The sequence below is a fragment of the Mercenaria mercenaria genome, chromosome 18 (assembly GCF_021730395.1).
Source record: "Mercenaria mercenaria strain notata chromosome 18, MADL_Memer_1, whole genome shotgun sequence".
NCBI classification, from domain to species: Eukaryota; Metazoa; Mollusca; class Bivalvia; order Venerida; family Veneridae; genus Mercenaria; species Mercenaria mercenaria.
In genome coordinates this window covers 63,479,087-63,496,134 of record NC_069378.1, presented here as the reverse complement: position 1 = coordinate 63,496,134, position 17,048 = coordinate 63,479,087, and the positions used below count along the sequence as shown (strand labels likewise).

The 17,048-nt window shown below is 37.4% G+C and overlaps 1 protein-coding gene across 1 annotated transcript in view; it reads left to right on the top strand.

The window, feature by feature from the left end:
• The first annotated feature begins 11,624 nt into the window (after nt 1-11,624).
• The window catches only part of LOC123537789 (uncharacterized), a 49,176-nt gene continuing 43,752 nt past the window's right edge, over nt 11,625-17,048 (top strand). The window contains exon 1 of the mRNA XM_045321593.2: nt 11,625-12,050. The gene's annotated coding sequence lies outside the window, so the exon portion shown is untranslated. The remainder of the gene's footprint in view (nt 12,051-17,048) is intronic.

Genomic DNA, 17,048 nt, shown 5'->3' with positions numbered 1-17,048 from the left:
CCGCCAATAGACCCTAATGTACACCGGGTGTCTTCATCCGCCAGTAGACCCTAATGTGCACCGGGTGTCTTCATCCGTCAATAGGCCCTAATGTGCACCGGGTGTCTCCATCCGCCAATAGACCCTAATGTGCACATGGTGTCTTTATCCGCCAGTAGACCCTAATGTGCACCGGGTGTCTTCATCCGCCAGTAGACCCTAATGTGCACCGGGTGTCTTCATCCGCCAATAGACCCTAATGTGCACCGGGTGTCTTCATCCGCCAAAAGACCCTAATGTGCACCGGGTGTCTTCATCCGCCAATAGACCCTAATGTGCACCGGGTGTCTTCATCCGCCAATAGACCCTAATGTGCACCGGGTGTCTCCATCCGCCAATAGACCCTAATGTGCACCGGGTGTCTTTATCCGCCAATAGACCCTAATGTGCACCGGGTGTCTTCATCCGCCAATAGACCCTAATTGGCACCTTTTGTCTTCATCCGCGCCGTTAGAATCTACCTCAAGTTTTGCCGTTGCGACTTAAAGACCCACCGCAGAATAACTGTATGCTTTTGTGTTTTAATGACGGTAATTAAACTTAACATGCATTAACAATTTAGGAAATACTAGTACATACATCTAGTTACAGATTGACAATGGCATATATTAGGCCAAGACATTGTGTCTAAACATTTTATTGAATTAATGTAGTAGTATGCACGGTACTAGATGTTTTGAGTTAAGTCTAGACCACACTTTGTTTCTACATTACAAAATAGTTATTCATATATGTTTCAAGACTATAATAAAAACAGATTTACAGAGTAATTTTGCATATGAAATTGTGAACGATTGTTGTGGGTATTTAACCCCTACAGATAGGTTATTTAAGATTTTGCATAGCAAGCATAATTGTAATAGGATGGATACTAAATGCCAAGATTAGCCTTTCTGTTAATTTCGCCCTCCTTAATTACCATCCTCCAAGAATATCTAAGTATTGTTATTTTAAGAAACGGAACACATTTGTTAAAATTAGCATGGTTTATTGTCAATATTTACGCAATGGCTATATTATATTTATAAGAATTGAGGCGATCCCCAAGTATAGAAGTTTTAAGTAGGTCTATATTTTATTGTAGATGCAATGTTTTTCTGCAACAATGCTATACGTTGTCATAGGTATGTATATTTGGCTTTTTGGTAACTGCCATTAATACTATGATATAATAAATGCAAATAAATGCATTTTATCTGTTTGTTTTCTCTCTTTTGATTTTTATTACTTTTCTTTGTTTACAAAATGAAGATATATTTACTTATATAAATGGTAAAGTTGACATATCACAGGCTTTCTTTTCCTTGTTTCCAGACAATGTTAATAGGTTTCGGCAAGATCTTTGTCCCTCTTGGTTTGTGCCGTTGCTGTGATAGAAAACAAAATTAATAACACTACCAGTTGTTCAAATTTTGGAAGTTGGCACGCATAAATTAGCACTGAAATATACACCAAGCATGGACATGCTTATTTTTAAGACAACTGTGCAGTCCTATGCACAAGGTACAATGTTCCTGAAAATATCTCTTTCCAAGCATTAAATCAGGATTTCAAGGTACTGAGAAGATTATGATAAATCTAATTAATAAGAGACATCCGTTTATTGGTACCACATGATCCATACAGTAGATTATAGACATCAGTTTGCTGACACATCTCATTTCATATCTATATAACATATTGCCGTGCAGTATTGATACTGGAGAAATAGTACATCTGTGGGACATCTTAGAAAATTATTTACATTATATAAGTACACTTGCTATTTTTTAGGCAGTGTACCTTGTGCAAAGGGATATGCGTGGTATTTTACAAATAAAGATTATAATATAATGGGAATAATTAACTTAATTGATTTGATATCACAGCGGTGATCGATAGGTCTGCAATCAGTTGCAACAGCAGCGCGAGCGCAAAACATACTTGTAAAATAAGAACAGTAGAGATTACGCAACGTTAATAAAAAGCTATTGAACCAATTAATAAATTTCTTTATCTGTTGAAAATGTTATCTTGATTTAAGAAATCACTTGTAACACCATATGCGACTGCACATGGTGTTTGATATTTTTATCGCATAAGCCTAGCGTGGAAATACAGTCTCTACGACAGAGGTAGACTTAATTTCACTACCGTCCATGAACAAGCTCAATCAAACCGAGCCTGCAACATTTTCGTATTTGTCGTGTTGAGCGACCTGTGAAGTTTCCACTTTTTCTATTTTAATATTTTAATCAAATAATTTATTCAATAATCTAAGACGTAATTTCTTTTCAAATGTTGCTTAAAAGATAACTAAGATTATAATTATACATACAAAACCATGCATCTGCGTAAGAACACAATAATTTTCCTGCCGGCAACATCTGAGAACGCCAGCATTTGGCGCTAACTTTTACTGTGGTTTCTTCTAAGTCAACCTTAATGTCGTCATGTACATAACCTTTAGTTAAACAATTAAGCCTCTTTGACAGCTAACTTGGTGCATTTTTTTCTTCACGATTTGGTAAGTTTTACACAGAAAAATCATCTGGATTCATTTCTAGCGAGTCCATCGCAAATGTACATTAATACGCCATTTTGAAAGAAACTTGTGTGAAGCAGCTACAGTAACTAAGGGGGTGGGGGGAGGAGTGGATTTATTGATCGGTTTACGGATCCCTGCATTTATAACTATGATAACCAATAAAATGTATGTAAATGGTGTGTAACCAATCAATTTACTTAAATTAGTAGATATTGGAATCATAGAACTTTATTGAACATTGACTCATATACGACGCCACATAATCACTTTATCACTTTGGTAATACATCAAAAATATACATATTATATTCTATAATAATAATAATAATAATAATAATAATAATATTTTGTTTGGAAATAAGAAAGTTATCGCCGTTTCTTTTTAATATTACTGCTATCGGTTCAGGCATTGACATAACGCGGAAATACACGCAATGAAAATGATAAACGAGGGGTTTATTGATGTGTAACCGGAATCATAGCAGATTGTACTTCAAAAACGTATTGCCGAAGAATTGGTCACAATGTTCATCTAATAAAATATTTTGACAGAGACTCTTTAGTTGTGTGGTTAAGGTCATTAACATCGGATCACTTCCCCGCACCTCTGTGAAATCGAGCCCTGCTCGGGCCGTTCTTTGTGGGAAATTATCCAGTTGGCTAGCGGAAGGCCAGTGGTTCTACCCAGGTACTTGCCCGCCAATGGACCATAATGGGCATCTGATATCTTCATTCGCCAATAGACCCTTATGGGCACCTAGTGTCTTCATCCGCCAATGGACCCTAGTGGGCATCTGGTATCTTCATCCGCCAATAGACCCTAATGGGCACCTGGTGGCTTCATCCCCCATTAGAATCTGGAAAGTACATTACCTAAATTGTTTCGTTGTGGCTTAAAGACCCATCACAGAATAACTGTATACTTTTTTGTTTCAATGACGGTAATTATACTTATTAACATGCATGAACAAGTATCTAGTTGCAGATTGCCAGTGGCATATATTAGGCCAAGACACTGTGTTTAATGTCTAAACTTGTAGCAGTATGCACAGTACTTGATGTTTTAGTTAAGTCTAGGCCACACTTTGTTACAATGTAAGACAGTAATTCATTTATGTTTCAAAACTATACCGAAAAGAATTTAACTGAATATGTAAGTGGAAAAAATTGTGAAAGATTGTTGTAAAGGGCGTATCTTAAGATTTGCCAGATAACAAGCATGTAATAGGATGGATACGAAATGCCAAGTTTAGCCTTTCTGTTAATTTCGCTCTCCTTAAATACCATTCTCCGAGAATATCTTAAGTATTATTATTTTAAGAAGCGGAACACATTTGTTAAAATTAGTATCGTTCATTTTCAATATTTGCGCAATGGCTATATTTGTAAGAACTGAGGCGATCCCCAAGTATAGAAGTTTTAAGTAGGTCTATATTCTATTGTAGATTTAATGCCTTTTTGTAACAATGCTATACGTTGTCATAGGTATGTAAATTTGGCTCTTGGTAATTAATAACTATGATAATCAATAAAATGTATGTATAGGTTAAAAAACACTTGAGGAGACCTGAACCGGGTGTGTAGAGTCTGGGGCGTAGCTGGGCGTTAAAAATAAGTTTAAAACACACGTGCGGAAAGACTTAGGGATGCTGGATGGGAAAGCGGTCGTGGGCTATAAACAATTCTGAACTTTTGTAGTATGTCTTTGATTCATATACGGTGCCACATAATCACCTTGTCAATACTTCAAAAATATACTTATAATATTCTCTGTTTTTAATAATAATAATAATAATAATAATAATATTTTGTTCGGCAATAAGAAAGTTATCGCCGTTCCTTTTTAATATAACTACTATCAGTTCAGGCATTGACACAGTGGTGAAATACACGCGCTGAAACAGATAAACGAGGGGTTTATTGATGTGTAACCAATCAATTTGCTTGAATTAGTAGATATTGGAATCATAGCTCATTGAACTTCAAACACGAATTGCCGAAGAATTGGTCACAATGCACATGTTCATGTAATATGATATCTTGACGGGGCCTCGATCCTTGGTCGTGTGGTTAGGGTCATTAACATCGGATCACTTACTCCACATCTTTGCGAATTCGAGCTCTGCTCGGGTCGTTTTTTGTGGAAAGTTATCCAGTTGGCTAGCGGAAGGCCAGTGGTTCTACCCATGTGCTCTCCCGCCAAAAGACCCCAATGGACACCAGGTGTCTTTATCCGCCATTAGAATCGAAAGTATGTTACCTGAATTTTTTCGTTGTGACTTAATGACCCATCACAGAATAACTGTATACGTTTGTATTTCAACGACGGTAATTATACATAACTTGCATGAATCTAGTTACAGCTTGCCAATGGCATATATTAGGCCAAGACACTGTGTTTAATGTCTAAACATGTAGCAGTATGCCCAGTACTTGATGTTTGAGTTACGTCTAGACCACACTTTGTTTCTACATTGCAAAATAGTTATTCATTTATGTTTCAAGACTATAATAAAAAGAGATTCACAGAATAAGTTAGCAGATGAAATTGTGAAAGATTGTAGTGGGACTTTAACCCCTACACATAGTGTAATTTAAGGTTTGCCAGATAACAAGCATATAATTGAACGGATACGATATGCCAAGTTTAGCCTTTCTGTTAATTTCGACCTCCTTAATTACCATCCTCCAAGAATATCTAAGTATTGTTATTTTAAGAAGCGGAACACATTTGTTAAAATTAGCATGGTTCATTGTCAATATTTAGGCAATGGCTATATTTATAAGACCTGAGGCGATCCCCAAGTATAGAAGTTTTAGGTAGGTCTATATTCTATTGTACATGTACATGTAATGCCTTTCTGTAATAATGTTATACGTTGTCGTACGTATGTATATTTGGGTCTTTGTAATTAAAATCTATCATAACCAATAAAATGTAAATATAGGTGAAAACACTTGAGGAGACCTGAACCGAGTGTGTAGAGTCTAGGGCGTAACAGAGCGTTAAAAATAAGTTTAATACACACGAACGGAAAGACTTATGGCTGTCGGATGACAAAGCGGTCGTGGGGTATTAACAATTCTGAACTTTTGTAGTACGTCTTTGATTCATATACGGTGTTACATCATCATTTTGTTTTTGCCACTGACCGTTCCAAGGCGGTGCCCCACTGTGTTCCTTTGTTTGTTCGTTCGTTTTGTCCTAATGTGTTGGCTTTGTGTGTGCGCGTGTATGTGTATGTGTGTGTGTGTTTGTGGTGTATTGGCTTTGTGTATGTGCGCGTGTATGTGTGTGTGTGCGGGTGGTACGTGTGCACGTCTGCGTGCTGTAGGTTTCGTTTTGGGGAGGCTGCGTTTTTGGTGCGTGGCATTCCCTGTTTGATATTTGTCTTTGTTAATACTTTAAAAATCTGCTTATTTTATACTCTATTCCAAATAAATATTATAATAATAATGATAATACTAATGATGATGATGATGATGATAATAATAAGAATAATAATGATAATTTTCTTAATAAATATTATAATTATAATGATAATACTAATGATGATGATGATGATGATGATAATATTTTGTTCGGCAATAAGAGAGTTATCGCCGTTTCTTTTTAATATTACTGCTATCGGTTCAGGCATTCATTGACACAACGCTGAAATACACGCACTGAAAATGATCAACGAGGGGTTTATTGATGTGTAACCAATCAATTTACTTGAATAAGTAGATATTGGAATCATAGCACATTGAACTTCGAAAACGTATTGCTGAAGAATTGGTCACAATATTCATATCTTATAATGCCTTGACGGGGACTCGTGGTCGTGTGGTTAAGGTCATTAACATCGGATCACTTGCCCCGCACCTCTCTGAAATCGAGCTCTACTCTGGTCGTTCTTTGTAGAAAGTTATCTAGCTAGCTAGCGGAAGGCCAGTGGTTCTACCCAGGTGCCCGCCCACCAATAGACCGTAATGGGCACCTGGTGTCTTCATCCGCCAATAGACCCTAATGGGCATCTGGTGTCTTCATCCGCCATTAGAATCTACCTGAATTTTGCCGTTTTGACTTAAGGACCCACCACAGAATAACTGTATACTTTTGTGTTTCAGTGACGGTAATTATACTTAAGGTATTAGAAGCGTAATAGAGTACCTCCTTTTTGAAGAGTATTCAATTCCTACTATAAACCTACTTTTACTGCAATTCTCAGGGTGGTGGGCGAGGGTGGTCTGGGAGCATAGGTTCAAGCACTACTGGAACTATTTTTTTCCCTTGTTTTCCTTTTTCTAGTACGTTTTTACTTCTTTCAAGACTTATAATTGATTTATTGTACAAAAATGGAAAAAAAATCGTAAGCGATTTCTTGCTGTTCAAAGTGATTTACTACTTGAACAGAAGGGGTAGAGTTAAACATCTTTAAAAATATTGAGTTACATGCGGTAAAAGGTCTCTATTTTGCTTTCACTCTTTAGATTACATATCAAGGAAGAAGTTTAGGTAGGTTTTACGTCTGCCCCAAGGTTATTTTTGAATGAAGTAAGCAAAATTCAAAACAGAAACACAGGATTCGACCTTATTTTTTCAATGTTGAAGGTAAAATTTTGTATCATTAAATCCGTTTACTTGAGGAACCCTAGATAAAATGATATTGACATTTTCATTTTGTGTTTTATAATTGTTTAACAATAGTTTGATGTTTAATGGTAACATGAGTTCTCTGCAAACGTTTTGGATAGTGGTCATCACTTTGAAATTTATCTCTTCTTGAGCTTGAGGAGATACCATAAGTTATACAAAATTTATAAAAAACGGCACGGTAAAAGTTGTTTAGAAATTGCAAAACAGTGCGAAACACAGTCACCTTTAAGAATATACCAAGCAAATGCCATTTTGTAAACATTGCTATTAGGCATCTAATACCTTAACATGCATGTTACAGATTGCCTGTGGCATATATTAGGCCAAGACACTGTGTTTGCACAGTACTTGTTGTTTTTAGTGAAGTCTAGACCACACAGTGGAACAATTTATGTTTCGAGAGATTTAACTGAATAAGTAAGTGGAAGAAATTGTGAAAGATTGTTATGGGTCTGTAACCCCTACACATTACACTATGAGATTGTAAGGGTGTAACTTAAGATTTGCCGGATAACAAGCATATAATAGGATGGATACTAAATGCCAAGTTTAGCCTTTCTCTGTTAATTTCGCCCTCCTTAATTACCATCCTCCAAGAATATCAAAGTATTGTTATTTTAAGCAGCGGAACACATTTGTTAAAATTAGCATGGTTTATTGTCAATATTTACGCAATTGCTGTATTTATAAAAACTGAGGCGGTCTCCTTCATTCAAGTTTGTAGAATGAGAGTTTTAAGCTCGACTATTCAAAAAACAGGTAGAGCTATTGGACTCGCCCGTGCGTCGGCGTCGGCGTCCCGATTTGGTTAAGTTTTTGTATGTAAACTGGTATCTCAGTGACCTCTTGTGGGAATGGATTGAAACTTCACACACTTATTTACTGTGATAAGCTGACTTACACTGCACAGGTTCCATAACTCTATTTTGCTTTTTTACAAAATTATGCCCCTTTTTCAACTTAGAAATTTTTGGGTAAAGTTTTTTATGTAATCTGGTATCTCAGTACCCACTAATGGGAATGGATTGAAATTTCACACACTTGTTCACCGTCATGATCTGACATGCAATACGCAGGTCCCATAACTCTATTTTGCATTTTTTTCACAATTATGTCCCTTTTTCCACTTAGCAGTTTTAGGTTCAGTTTTTTTTGTATGTAAGCTTGTATCTCAGTATCCGCTAATTGGAATGGATTGAAAATTAACACACTCATTCACTGTCATGACATGACATGCAGTGCGCAGATCCCATAACTCTATTTTGTATTTTTACAAATTTATTCCCTTTTTTCAAATTAACAGTTTTTGGTTCAGTTTTTGTGTTTAAGCTAGTATCTCAGTATCCACTAATGGTAATGGATTGAAACGTCACACACCGTATCCACTAATGGAAGTGGATTGAAACGTCACACACTTGTCCACTGTCATGAGCTGATAAGCACTGTGCAGGTTCCATAACCCTGTTTTGCATTTTTACAAAATTATGCCCCCTTTTCGACTTCTGCATTCATTCAATTGACAAGGCTGTTGAATAGTCGAGCGTTGCTGTCCTCCGACAGTTCTTGTTTTTAAATCTAGTACATGTACGGAACATATGCGTTAACATTAGCATCATAGTATGGTTTATTGTCAATATTTACGCTAAATATATTGCATCGTCGGATACCCGCGGTTGCTGATTACGCTGATTACATAATGGAGGTAACGGAATGGATCACCCGTGGGTTTCCGACGATGTACGTTGTCGTACGTATTTATATTTGGGTCTTGGTAATTAAAAAACTATCATAACCAATAAAATATAAATATAGGTTAAAAACACTTGAGGAGACCCGAACAGAGTGTGTAGAGTCTGGGGCGTAGCTGGGCGTTAAAAATAAGTTAAAACACACGGACGGAAAGACTTACGGCTGTCGGATGGCAAAGCGGTCGGGGGCTATAAACAATTCTGAACTTTTGTATTACGTCCGCACACTTCAACTGATTTACTTGCACACACTTGAAAGCTCGACTTCTAGAATAAACATTCCAAAAAACAGCTACATGATAACCATACATACACGTTTATGCGATACCCTTCCATTTTATAATAAATACACAAGCTCCGTGGGGACGAAACTTTTGATAGATACGTCCATACAAGTAATATGCCTATATTTTTACTCCATCCACGCCCACACCCCTCCCACTCCGATTATTATTGCATTTTTTGATGTTTAAGTGTTCTTTCTAGTCCTTTTTTTATTATACGCACGTGCGTTCATCTGTACGACTGGCTACGCCGAAGTGTAATACTTCAGGGAACGGTGACCTATTTTACTGAATGGGGCTATTCGCTTTCTACAGATTCGGCAAAATAACAGAAGTATATATCGATCGTTAGCCATAACGTAACACTTTATACTAAAGACAAAATAGATGGATTGCATGCTAAGGGTTCAGGTTGGAGTAGCCCAGTACGTCAGGTCGTTTGTACAGTATTATCTGATTTTATGGTGGAAAGCGTTGTGGACTGGATCGCTACGCTGTATTATTGGCGCAAAAAATTACAGCTATAGATATGCGATCTCCCCTGAAGTATGTAGATACAGTAATATTAAAAAGAAAAGAAAGGTTTTAGTCAAACCGAATTCGAAAAAGATTTAAATAATTTTAAAACATGGCAGTTTTACGGCTGTAACATACAGCTGTACATCTGTTACAGCTGTATTTTGAGACCCGGATGTTTTATTCCCTGTAAATTATGTAATTTTACTTTTCAATTACTAGTCTTATACAGCTGTAAGTGTAATATACAGACGCTCACAGCTTACAGGCACTTGCAGCTTACATGCGCTTACAGACTTTCACAGCTTACAGGCGCTTACACGCGCTCACAGCTTACAGCTTACAGGCGCTTTTACATATTAAAACAGGTCTATTTTCATACAGGTGGTGATTAATTACAGTAAAAATATTCAATATTTCAAAAGTACTGTTTGTCTCAAAAGTACTTTCAAGCTTTCAAACGTAAAGAAAGATCCATGATGCCCCCTTTTGGGCTTTATTCAGATATAAGCGGGTACCTGCACAAAACCATTTCCCACAAGCCATCGCATTAAAAATCTTCATCTCGTGCGGTGTTTCGAACATACAAAGGCAAGTGTTTCAAGTCATTTGAAATCAGCGACCTTCGCCGGTCGCTCAAAATCAAAATCTACTGTAACAGGTAATTTTCAGTGTTGCTGGACTAAAGTTAAATATATGTCAAAATAAAACCGGCGCAACACCTTTACTGCAAGTGTAGATCTATCTGACAGATAACTACCTGAAAAAAAATGTCGTTTTGAGTCTAATTTTTTTTTTCGTTTATATCGATCTACTTTCAATAATGATAAAAACACCTGCTCAGCGTGGTACAATTAATACGCGCGTTTTTTACTTCCTCTTTCTCCTTGGAGAGCAGAGACTATCATGCTCCGATTCTACTGATATGTTGCTTCGTCTGCATTCTGTGTTTACAAAGGACCTTAATATAGACATTTAAGTATATAAAACCTCATCCAGGCGGGTGATAACTCCATCCTAAGTTTTACTTGAAGGACCTTCATGTAGTAGGTTAATGTATATGAGCGTCCTTAATAAGAATACGTATCATTAAATGCAAGATAACATAAAAAGGAAATATTGAAATTACCGGCAATTTGATTGGCTGAATGGAAACATGTCGTAACACACTGAAGTGAATTAAATGAACAAGTTAAAACCGCGATATATGGATCCGTAGAAGTTTTTACCTTCAGTTAACGACCTTTCAGTTGCCTAAATACAAGTCATGATAGGCCTTAATTTTATATAGGGTCTACAGGAATTTGCTTTAAAGAACGTGAGATACAAGTTTGGGAAATTAACACTGGCTCATGAGCTATTTTCTTATGTATAATCATACAAAACAGTGATTAACTAATTAATTAAAACAGCTAATAGGGACTTTTTAAGCATGTCTGGAACAGACAGATCTACTGATATCTATATATGGCAATTAGCCTACAAATAAAATAACATAAAATGCGATCTTCATGAAAACATAACAAACAAGTCTAGATTATCTAATAGATCTACTAAAAATTATATCAATTATCACAAAAAAGACACGAATTTAAGATCTAGATTTACTGCTATTTAACACATGCTAAGAATATGCCCGAAACACAATCGTTTTTAGACATATTTCTTATTCTTATCTAGATCTAATAACTTTTTCGAACTTCCCTTAACTGTCACCTTTGTATAATTGACCGACATGACATTTTGTAGAACAAACGCCTTCGATTTTCTCCTTAGTATATAAAAGAATGACGTCACACTATTGCGTAAATTGGTATTGCCTAGTAACCGAGTAAAAACCCGATCGATGACAATTTCCGAAACGTAGTAAACACCGAAACTTAAGATGTCTGTGCACTTTCATTTGTTTTGCAGGGAAGAAAATTATTTCAATGTTTTAAAATCGTGAAATGATAGATGTATACATGTACACAATGTGATAAATTTAGAACAAAAAATTCGACATTGTGAAATGCACCAATCAAACGCGCACCTGTTTTGAGAATCAAAATGGCCGATCATCTATGCGTGGGAGTGGGATACACAAACATTTTAACAGTTTAATCGACTGATAATATTCCTGTTAATGCTTGAATGATTGGTCTAATTAAAGCAGCGTAGGATTGGTTATCACGTACAGCTCTCATAGACTCTTCTATGAGTTCCAGTCATTCACCAGAAGGATAGATAAAATTTGTTTTTGATTAAAATTGTAAACAGTGCTTAAATTTCCCAGTGCAGGAATATTACAAAAAGGTAAGATTACAGCGATAATTATCCGAAGGAATTTACTTTCTGCAACTACACATGGGTAAAAAATTAATATCGGCGACATCAAAAGACGGATCAAAGGTACCGCTGACTTGCCGCCCCCGATTAAGGTCACGTCAACCGTCAACTCCACCTACAATTTTTCAGATTTCGTGACCTGTTAAGGATAATATCTAGGTCATTGTTAGTGTTATAACTTGTTCTCTGAGGGTTAAGCCAGAAAGAAACACCATAAGTGTTATATTTAGTATTAAATGAAATATGATGCCTGATGGGTTTCAGATTTTTTTTGTAAATGGGCTAATATATCTGAATAATTTTCCCCCTTTTTTGTCCAAGGGTGGAATAGGGCATTTCCCGACAGTTGTCCAGGAAGGGAGGGGTCTGGAACAGTTTGTCCAAGGGGTCTTTTCGGGAAAAGATACTTCCATAGTCTTTTTAGGGGGTGTCTGTCTGAGGGGGTTCTGAGAAATATTTATCCAAGGGAGACTTTTGGGCTAAAAATAAAATGCATTCCATAGTCTTGTCTAGGGGGTCTGTCCGACTCCGAGGAGGTTCTAAGACCAGTTTGTCCAGGGGGATGTTTTCCCTACTTGTATGCTTGTCCCAGGGTAATGTTTTAGGGGTGTGTCCAAGGGGTGTATACTTGGGGGTGAAATGCAATGCCTTCCGTGGGGGTGGGGTGGGGGGTAGAGGGGCTTCAGATATTTTTCTGGAATAGCCAAATAATTTGTACTGTTTCGTTTTAAAAAAAATGTAGCCGTAGAAATGTGCAAGTGCATTTAAATAATAATGCCTATGTATGCAAGTACATAATGCATGGTTTGCACTATTCGATATTCAGTCAGTTAATAATTCAACTTAATTTTCAGAGAACACCCCTTTGAATAATAAGTGGTACTGGCCAAATTGAATGATGGTCTAGTGAATAGATGTCGGCTGCTCAATCCAGGGTTTTTGGGTAAGAGCCCTAATGGGGTCACAACCATGACTTTCCATATAACACCAGTACTGGATCTTCCAGAAAGCGGACTAGAGAGTGGTTAAAAGAAGCTTGAAGCTTTAATGATGAAATTAATCACAATTAAACTAAAACAAATTAGTATAAACTAATTAATTTATTTCTATCTTCGTTGCACAACCAAGATAGGTTACGCAACCAAGATAGACAAAGGGAGGTAATAATAAATATAGAAACTTATATTTCTAATGTATTTTGGTTAAGTGTATAATAGTCATTGCAAATATTTAACAAATTTAATACAACAGTTCTTATAATATTATCATTCTTTAAAGGTAAAGTATAGTTATCAAATTTATACTTGGGCAAAATTAACTCTATTTTGGCTTGGCAATCAGGATACGAAAATCGAATTCCAGAAATACCTCCAGTGAAATCAGCTAGGTAATAAGCACTCAGGGAACATAAATGAGCTGCACCATGAGAAAACCAACATAGTGTATTTGCGACCAGCATGGATCCAGACCAGCTTGCACATCCGCGCAGTCTGGTTCGGATCCATGCTCTTCACTGACGGTTTCTCTAATTGCAGTAGTTTGAAAGTGAAAGTAGAGATTCTGGCCAGACTGCGCGGATGTGCAGGCTGGTCTGGATCCATGCTGGTCGCAAATGCACTATGTTGGTTTTCTCATAATGGACTGGTTCATCTTTCAATCTGGGCAGTACCACTTATTATTCAAAGGGGTGTTCACTGAAAATGTATTGACTAAAGTAAATAGCAAACAGTGCAGACCCTGATTAGGCTGCACTGATGTGCAGACAGATCTTGGTCTGCACTGGTTGCAAAGGCAATATCACTTTCTGCCAGCATGCTAAAGGTTATGTTTCTCAGGGATGTAAACTAGCTATTTTTATTTAGAGGCCCATACTGTCAAAATTAAATGTTAAAAGTTAAACATTAGGTATATGGGCATTTTCTCCAAAAATTCAGGGGCCCACCCAAAATCTAGGGTCCATGGGCTACTGGGCACCTGCTTATTTATATCCCTGTTTCTAACAATTGATCAATATCTGATTAATTAATTACACCATGTGCACGGTGAGAATCAAGGACTTTAAAGTACATCCTTGATGGCATTCATTAAATATTTGCCCGTTTTCAATTGGTTTCTATTCCAGCGTGCCGCTATACCGTTTGACGCTATGACGTAATAATTGTGACGTCAGAACAGTGAATTGCTGTATAATAATTCACTGTTTTTAGCCTTCTTTGTTTAATAGGAAAATGAATCGGATTGTGTTAGAATCAAGAATATTGAATAATCTGAGTTACAGTATAACTAACTACCTTAAAAGCAGGCCCGGTTCCAGGGCTGCTCCCCCCCCCCCCCCCCCCCCCCCCCTCCCCCAAGTTGGCTGAGAAGCGACCTATACTTACCAAAGATGCACTACAACTATTTCGGCAAAGGAATAATATTCTCTAAAAATTTAGACCCAGAAACGCACCAGGGGCTACCACTTCATACCTATATTTCAAAATTTTCCAGGGGGAGAGCCCCCATCCCCCCTCCCACCACCAAGCGGGGTGTAACCCATCCATTACCTACAAATAGTTTAGACTTAAAAATGCACCAGAGGGAGAGCCCCCTAACCCCGCTAAAATGAGCAGAGTACCCAGTAAAATGCCCCAGAGGCCACCATTCCTGTATTTCAAAACTTTCCAGGGTAAGACCTCCCTGACCCCCCTAACATGGACAGAAGTTCTCCTGCCCCGCTCCTGTACCTACCTGCTCTCGATGCTATATATGTATGCGCCTTGGCGGTGACAGCTTCGTTCTAGACAGGTGCCCCCCCCCCACCCCCCCAGTTCAATATTTCTGGATCCGGGCCTGAAAAGTTATGAAGTAACAGAATCGTTTCAATTTTTTCCACTGCCATGAAATTGTAGTACTCAGTATTTGCTTGGCTGGAAAACAACTGACTCTGTGTTAAACAAGTGGCAATGTACTTAGCTGGCTGAGTGGAATTTTACCAAAGTTGCCTGACTACCTATCCTGTAATCGTATGTGAACAAACAGTTTACTTGTTTGGCTACAGTATCATAATTTTCTAGTATAGGATGAAGGGACTGGTTGTTGTTCAACATTGGTAACTTATAGCACCAAACCTATGTGTGAGAATTGGTTATACAGGCGGTAAGTTAGTGAAGAAATTGAATGAGTCTTTCCATCCTTTTAAGAGGGTTTTTCAATAAATGAGCTGCACCATGAGAACACCAACATAGTGCATTTGCGACCAGCATGGATCCAGACCAGCCTGCACATCCACGCAGTCTGGTCAGGATCCGTGCTCAGCGTTCGACACTAACTTTTCTGCCAGGTATCCCGAAGGAATACCTGCTGGGAAATTTAGGAATCCCTGCTGAAAATTAGGAGTCCCAGATAACAAAATGTGGTAAGAACATGAAAAAACTAAAATCTAACAAACACAACTGTTTACAGTACTACATGTATTTTATTTCCACTTTGTTTCCATTTTACATCAATGACAACAATAGCTTGTATGACTTTTGCTGTAAAAGAATAATGACATTTCTTTCCAAGTCCTCTATCGTCATCACATTTTAGCCAACTATACTCAGACTTCCATGAATCTTGAAAATTCTGTTTTCTTTTCGTTTTTTCATAAAGGCGTTGAGTTTCCAACTGTTCGTGCTTAGTTTTTTGGCTTTTTAGCGACTGGTTCGCTCACACCATCCAAAAACCTCCACATAATTAGTTTGAAATGAATTAACCTCGGAATAACGATAGACAAGGCAAAAAACAGTTTGTTTACAAATCGCGAAATTTATGGTGAAAAACTTACCTTAACACCATCCAGATTCTTCATTTGGATACATCGGCTTTATTCGCTTTGGTATTGGCCAAGATATTGCGTTTAACGGTATACTTTGAACACTCGATACACCTCGGTATTTACGCTTATATAGCATATAATAAACAACATAAAATTGCGGTCTCTGTTTACCATTAGCAAAAGACCAATGTTTGAGCAAACTGGACTGGGGAATTCCATTTTTTTTTAGAATCATATTTTATCTGAAAATCAAGAGTCCCGACAGAACACCGAAATTGTGAACTTTCGGATCCCTTGCGGATTTTTGGTGTCCTTGGGATCCTGGGACACCGTTAGTGTCGAACGCTGGTGCTGTTCGCTTTCAAAGCCTATTGCAGTTAGAGAAACCGTTAGCAAACAGCATGGATCCTGACCAGACTGCGCCAATGCGCAGGCTGGTCTGGATCCATGCTGGTCACAAAGCCACTATGTTGGTTTTCTCATGGCATGGCTCAAATGCTAGATATATCTTTTAACTGATGAAAATGTTTGTGGTATGATAGTACTAATTGTGAGGCAGGACTTTTGATGAAGGAAATTGGGAAAAGGCCCTGGCCTTTCAAATTCTGAAGTTTATGCACGATAATTGTCCATTTTGGGAATAAAAGCCTTTTTGTTGAAAGATTGGCAATAGTGTATAAATTTGAATAATGATAAGTATTTTTAACTTAAATTTAATTTTTACAACATTTTATTTGTAAGACTTATTATTACTGGTACCCTCAATTTTACGTTTTTTTACCCCACAGTCAAACAATGACCTCTAATTTTCTTTTCAGTACTGTCATGCTTTTGATAGATTTACTGTAGTATTTCCCATTATGTGACATTTTGGAAAAAAAATCAACCGGAAATAAACACGATGAATTAAACCTATTTTCCCCTGAAACACAGTTACACTGACTAAAATCCAGGCCACGGAACATAACAGATTAGACTGGTAATACGTAACACGCGGTACTAATAGACATTTACGGATTAAGTCTACGTGGACTGTGGAACCTAAGGCAATAGATTTTTCAAGGGGACTGTCTCAACATGGATGGATTTTCAAATAACTTGGCATGAATGTGTACCACAGTAAGACGACGTGCAGTGCGCAAGACAGGTCGTAGCTCAAGGTCAAG